The following is a 6,885-nucleotide window of genomic DNA, read 5'->3' as shown; positions in this document are numbered from 1 at the left end:
TATGGTACATCACACAACATGGAAAACAAGAAATACTCAATAAATAACAGGATTCATTGATCTAGTATTATCACAATCTGCACTTGGCCTTCAATATTTTCTCCTCCTAACATTGTTTATCCATTACCTGTCAAGTATAGAACTCTAAAACCCGTGGCTATTAAAATACATAAGACAACATTGCAACATCTTATAATCATCTGTTATAAAACCAAAGCACTTGGGAGTGATTCTTTTGTTTGTCACAGTCCAGGAAAATAGTGTCTACTGGAGCCTTGAATAACTAACTAGAAAGATTTTTAATTCCTTTTCTTTTTCCTTCTGATTTTTTCACTGTCACTTCCATCCTTCGAGTCAGATGCCCTCGCCCTTTTCTTTCTTCTTGTTTTTTCATACTCATTGTCATGCTTTGAATTATTTTTTTTTCTTGGTGACTCCTTACTGCTCTCACTGTCAGTTTCACTCTTAGAATCTGAGTCTGATGTATCAGAATCTGACGAACCTGATGAACTAGAAGAATCATCATTAGAGGTAGATTCATCTGACTCAGGAATAGACTTTTGTTGATGCATTATAAGCCTTAGCATATTCTTCAAATACTCATGTAAACTCTCAGTGATACCACCAAGAGCAATAGAAGAAAAGAAATTGATAGCAAACCGTGAATTTTTGGGATTGTACTTTGGAAAAATTGAATCAAAAGACTCCTGCATAGTTGGATCGTTCAACCTTTCATTAAGCAACAATATACCAAGATGCTCTACCAACTCTTGGAAGAGAATCTTTATAAAAATATGGGAAGAGGAAGTAGTATATTCTTCCTCTGTCAGACGTATATAAGCAAGACAATGCCATGGAAGAGCATCTGTGCCAAGTAAGTGGGCAAAAAACTTTGCAACATTACGCAGTTTATTTGTTTCTAGTTTGTTTATCATAGAATACTATTGTACAAAACACTTATCAAAAAATTCTTGATAAATTTTATTGATCATACAAAATCTTTGCCCAAGAAGACCATAATAATGAAGGTATGTTCTCTTTTGACTGCAACATTCTAATAGCATGATGCATAATTCCATCTCTTGACTAGGTTCAAGCTTGATCTTTAGTAGCTTATGACCAGCTTCCTCAAAATCAACACTTGACATGATTGTCAAATAAATTGTATGTCTTAAATTGACCAAGTTTGTCTCTGTCTCATCTTGTATTCTCAGTGCTTCCTCACCTTCCTCTTCATCATCATCATTGTCATCATCTGAATCATCACCTAAATTGTTCTCCCCTTCTGCTTCATTTGAAGAAGCATCTCAAAGGATATCTTTCTTTAGTTTTTCATAGGTTGCCTCATGCTTTAAGAAATCAGGATCTAGCTTGAAAACATCCAAACCAACTTCTTGATCAAGTTCATCTTCTAGGAAAACTTCATGTGTTAAGTGATCTTCTTGCTCTACAAGGTCCAATTCTAGACGCACAGCTGGATGACCCTCGAACTTAGCTTTGCGAATTGCAAAAAGGCCTTCAATTAAAAACTGTACTCATTTTTCAATTTCCCCCTCATGGAGAATACCTCTAAATCTTTCAAAAATCCCATAGAGACCTTTTGGTGAAAGGTCTTGCAATAAAGAATCACATTCTTTCACGAACCCAACAACAACCTCTACACTATCATTTGTGGGGTTCTCTATTAAAAGGGTGAGAAGTTCCAAGGCAATGATCTCATGTGCAACTTGTTGATTCACTAAATGAGCTACGAATTTGGCTGATGCTATCAACATGTGCTTGTCATTGTGTTTGTATGCCCTCTTAAGCTGCAAAATAATTCTTCGCAAAAGTAGATTGCCAACTTTAGGAAATTTTGTATTTACCATAGAAACCAACGCAACAAAAACATCTGTAAATCCAGGGGATGCCATTTGGGATTTCATACAAGACCTACAAAATAGACCCCTCCCACGGATGAGATTCTCCGTAAACATCTTTGAAATGATGTTCTTGATGTTAGATGCATTTACCTTGTTTACTAACCCATTAATACTCTTTTGAAGGGCATCCCATGTCATGCGCTAGTATTCCACTCTGCTCTTGTCTTCCACATCTTTCATCATTTGAGCCAGCTTAAATGGGGGAATGTAAACACCCCCACTTCTTCCAACACCCTTCTCAGCTCCTCTTACAGCACCTTCGCCATTCCCATTCTGAGATGGAGCAGACACAACACCAGAAGTTTTCACTTCCACTGCCTCTTTGTCCCTCTTGTTTCCAGAAGCCCCTTTACCACTTAATTTGTGCTTATTTCTGTAGATAAACCCATTAGGAAGCCTAAGTTTTTGCATAAAATCTCACCCAAATATTTTACAGTTATTTTTCATCAAGATTCCCTCAGGAGCTAGTAGATCCTGCTTCCATACTTTAATTCTATTTTCTCAAAGGACAATCCTAAAAATTCATGCATTGGAAACAACTTTTTACACCTTTGTTGGTTGTGGTGGCGTTGTAGAGAGTTTACATCAATAAATGAAGAACATGCCAATGCTTTTAATGCAGCAGTAGAAGTCTATCTCTGATTCAATATCTCTAGTGATGGTTCTTCTAGGTCCTCCTATTCAATATCTCTAGTGAAACCCCTAGACCAAGTGAGTGTTCATAGACCTTTTGTAGGGTCCTCCTAGCCTAGAGTTAGGAGTTCTAAGCCTACATACATTGATTTGGCCTTGTGCCCATCAATGAGTGCTCACCCAATAGGACAAGTCTTGAGACTGACAATTTTGGAAGTGTGGCATTGTTGAGAGCCAACACTTATGTGTGAACCCCGTCTTCACATATTATGATTAGTTGCCATATTTATACTTGACCCTATCCTCATGGTGTTGGCTCAATTCATATTAGTGTGTTTTGTTGAAGAAACATGATGTGAGAAGTTTGATGCAGAGGCAAGGGTAGAACTTAGTATTTCATATTAGGACAACAACCACATTGATTAGGCAAGTCAGATAAGGTCTCTCCAATGTTTAGGATATTGAATTCACATTACACACTCATGGATTACCCCAATTACACATCAATCAACTTAATATCTTATACAAGTATTGCATACCACAAAGCCATTAGATATGTTTTGAGATGAAAAAGAAGAGTTAGATGGTTTTGGTCCAATGACGATAATTTCTATTTTCAAGTAATTTGATTCGGTATATTATACTGAAACGTGATTTCATAACTAAAATTTCAACTTCTATATAACTAGTTCTATAGCCCAATTTTCTTGCCTGTCAAGAAAGACCATGCCAGACAATATCAACAAACAAAAAAATAAGGAGACAATTGCTAGATTGTGGTCTAACTTGAAAAGAAAAGGTGATGGAAAATTTTATTGTTGGTGCAAAATTTGTAAGGGGTTAAAGACTAGAAGACTTCTAATCAAAACATCGAAGAAACATTGTAGGCTACATGGTCACATTGAAGGTGGACATGATTATCATTCATTGGTAAGTTTTTCATTATATTGTTTTAACAATTTATATACATAATAAATCACGTGATGATGAGATCATGATCATGGTTTATTTATGTTTATCAATTTTATATAGGTTGAGCACCCCAAAGCACATGGTATGGATCAACACAACCCTGAGAATATGGTTTTCAAAGTGGACGAACATGGAGGTGTGAATATCGAAGCTGAAGATAATGATCCCATGGAAGATGACGATCATGAGCTAGAAAACACAATTGAAGATGATGGTACAAATACATTGATCCATGACTCATTTAGTACTTGTGCAGCTGATCATGATGATGAAGATGACCTTGATGTTGTTCATGATGTCCCTCTACTTGAGAAGGCATCTGAGGCCCTTTACGAAGGCTCACAAGCAACTCTTCTCTCTGTTGTATTGTTGTTGGTGAACTTGAAGGTTATGAATGGTTTATCCAACATAAAAATGTCACGTATGTTAAGGTATGCCATATATGTCATAATAAATTGTGAATCATGTTGTACCATTAATATTCTTTATATTAACAAATTATATTTTTTTGTTGTAGATTGATAGGTGAGTTTTTGTTACCACCATCAAATATTCTACCTCGCTCATACCGAGAATTATCTGTCGTTATGAAAGATATTGGAATGGAGTATCAAGCAATAGATGCTTGTCCCAATGACCATATTATATATCACAAACAACATGAATTTTGAACTGAATGCCCTAAATGTCATATCAGTAGATATCGAATAGATCAAATAACAAATAGGGTTCCTCGCAAGGTTCTTCGCTATATTCCCATTATTCCACGTATGCAATGATTATTCAAGTGCACTAGCTTGGCACAATTTATGGATTACCATGCATGCAATAGAAGTCAAGATGATATTATTTGAATGCCTACGGATGATTCAACATTTATGGACATAGAGGAAAAGTGGCCACACTTTAAAGAAGAACCTCGTAATCTCAGGCTTTCATTAGCAGCGGACAGTGTCAATCCATTTGGAGAGATGAGATCTATTTACTCAGTGTGGCCTGTTTTTGTTATCAACAATAACATTCCTCCATGGATGTCAATAAAGAGGGAGCGCATAATGTTGGTAATGATTGTTCCAGGTATTTTATCATTTAAATATAGTCGTCTAAATTTAATTATAAATATTGTAGTAAAATGGTCATAATAATTATGTAATGTTTTTGTTCATTCGATTAGGTAAGTACCAAGTTAAAGATATGAATGTATATATCAAGCCTCTTATCAACAAGTTGTTGGAGTTATGGAATGGTGTCACTATGTATGATGTCTCTAGACCAATAGGACAAAGACAATTTCAATTCCATGCGATGCTTCTATGGACAATACACGATGCCCCGGGGCTAACACATTTTTGTGGTATGTTATAGTGTTTAAGTTATGCATGAACATTATAATTCAAAAACTTATCATATTTAATCCAATTATACATTATCTTGTAGGTCTTCAAACAAAGGGAAAATTTGCATGTCCTGTTTGTGGTCCAAAGATGAAATGTCGTCATTCAAAAAGTTTAGGAAAGCAGGTGTTTGATGAGTATAGGCACTTTCTCCACAAAAATCATAAGTATCGAAATACTGAAAAACATCTTTTCAATGGGAAAGAAGAGAATACATCAAAGCCACAAAGAATGACACCTCACCTGTGGAAGTTGGAATATAATAGAATTAATCCTCAAGGTAATGCCATTCCATCTATTGGTTTGTCATAAAACATCTTTTCTATTTTGTTTTGTTTACTAATGATGTGATTGATGATCATGAAGGTCGTGAAGGCATAAATGACCACGTTCCTAAGGGACTAAAAAGTTATCCCCGAAAATTTAGTAGGTTGCCCTACTACAAGCAGTTACAAATTGTTCATTTGTTTGATAGTATGCATATTGGAAAGAATATAATAGAGACAATATGGAAAATATTGGATCGAAGGCGTGACAAAGAAAAAATTGTCAAAATATGTAGTGACATTCAGGATTCCAATCATGCAATGATAAATGTCATTCAATCAAATAGCCAGGTAGACCAGATTAATATAAGTGAGCTTCCTTGGTTATTAACAGACCAACAAAGCATTGCTATAAAAAAAGTCATACAAAAAATTCAATTTCCCACAGGATTTGTTGCAAACATAAACAATCTCATATCAAAGAAAAGTGAATTTTGGCTAGGGATGAAAATGCATGATTGGCATACCTTCATTAGGGTAATTCATATTCTTGTGTTTTTAGTATGTATTTAAGTATTGCGTGTACGTGTACTTTTCATTGTTGTAACAACCCACCATAATTCATCCAACAAAATTGAGTATATTTTTTTTTTCTTTATTATGTTTTATTCAATTGCATACTTTGGGCATCCATCCAAATAGGATTGGGCATTCATCCATTCGGGATGAGCTCCTAACCATACGGGTTGGCAATTGTCCATACGGGACGTAAATTTCATCTATCCAATACGGGATAGGCATCTACCCATACGGGGTAGGCATCCATCCAAACGGGATAGGAGATGCTCTGGCCAGAGACTTAGACTCATCGGGACCATTCGGGTCCTGAGCCACTCACTAAGTACTACATTCTTCTAACAAGAATGCACCGAGGTCGCCGTCCTTAGGAGTAATAAGAAAATAAGACAAGCTTGAATTCTGCCTCGGAATTTGGCTTAAAGCCTCGGGAAGTCAAGCGAATCCATACGGGATTCCTTCCGAGTATGCATTGAATTGAGTTTGATTATCTTATCTTTCGATTAGGATTCTTACTCAACCAAGCCTAGACCCCACCCACGAACGCTTGAGTACGAGGGACAACTCCGTCCCAAGATTGCCTACATACCCGCTCCAGCGCGGGATCAAGGCGTAAAGTATGTAGTTCTATTTTCTGATCTATGGTTTGATGTAAACTGATTTTGTGGGTACGCAACCCTTTCTAGGGTCAGTGTCCCAGACAGTTTCTCTGCGGTTGCTACCCACGAAGGTAGCACTTAAGCGAAGGCTCAAGATGGCCTATTGCTTGTGGCCTAAACAAAATAACTAGATCCTAATACTTATCATGAGCGTCACCCAATTGCAAATCACCAATATCCCTTCGAGATAAATAAGTAAAATAAATAGGAAGGTAAATTCCACGAGAGCCTTTAACTTGACCATCCCTAAGAGGGGTTTACTATGGTTTATCTCAACGGATGTGGAATTCAATTAAAAGTTATCTTATTAAATTATCGATCCAAGAGGGATTACCCGCCCCTTGAATTTTTAACTTCCAATGTCCCTTATTACTCCCCGACGATTTATAGGAACGATGCCACAGACGTTGTTAATGCAGCTTTATTAGGCGTTAAGTGCAGTAGTTCAACACGACGGCATTAC

At 36.5% G+C, this 6,885-nt stretch overlaps 1 pseudogene; it reads right to left on the bottom strand.

Annotated features, from left to right (window-relative positions):
* Nucleotides 1-425: 425 nt before the first annotated feature.
* On the bottom strand, nucleotides 426-2,231 carry LOC131071709 (uncharacterized; annotated as a pseudogene).
* Between the last annotated feature and the right edge of the window lie 4,654 nt (nucleotides 2,232-6,885).

The sequence above is a fragment of the Cryptomeria japonica genome, chromosome 4 (assembly GCF_030272615.1).
Source record: "Cryptomeria japonica chromosome 4, Sugi_1.0, whole genome shotgun sequence".
NCBI classification, from domain to species: Eukaryota; Viridiplantae; Streptophyta; class Pinopsida; order Cupressales; family Cupressaceae; genus Cryptomeria; species Cryptomeria japonica.
Note: the sequence above shows the minus strand (reverse complement) of the source record. Positions and strands in the feature narration are given on the sequence as shown.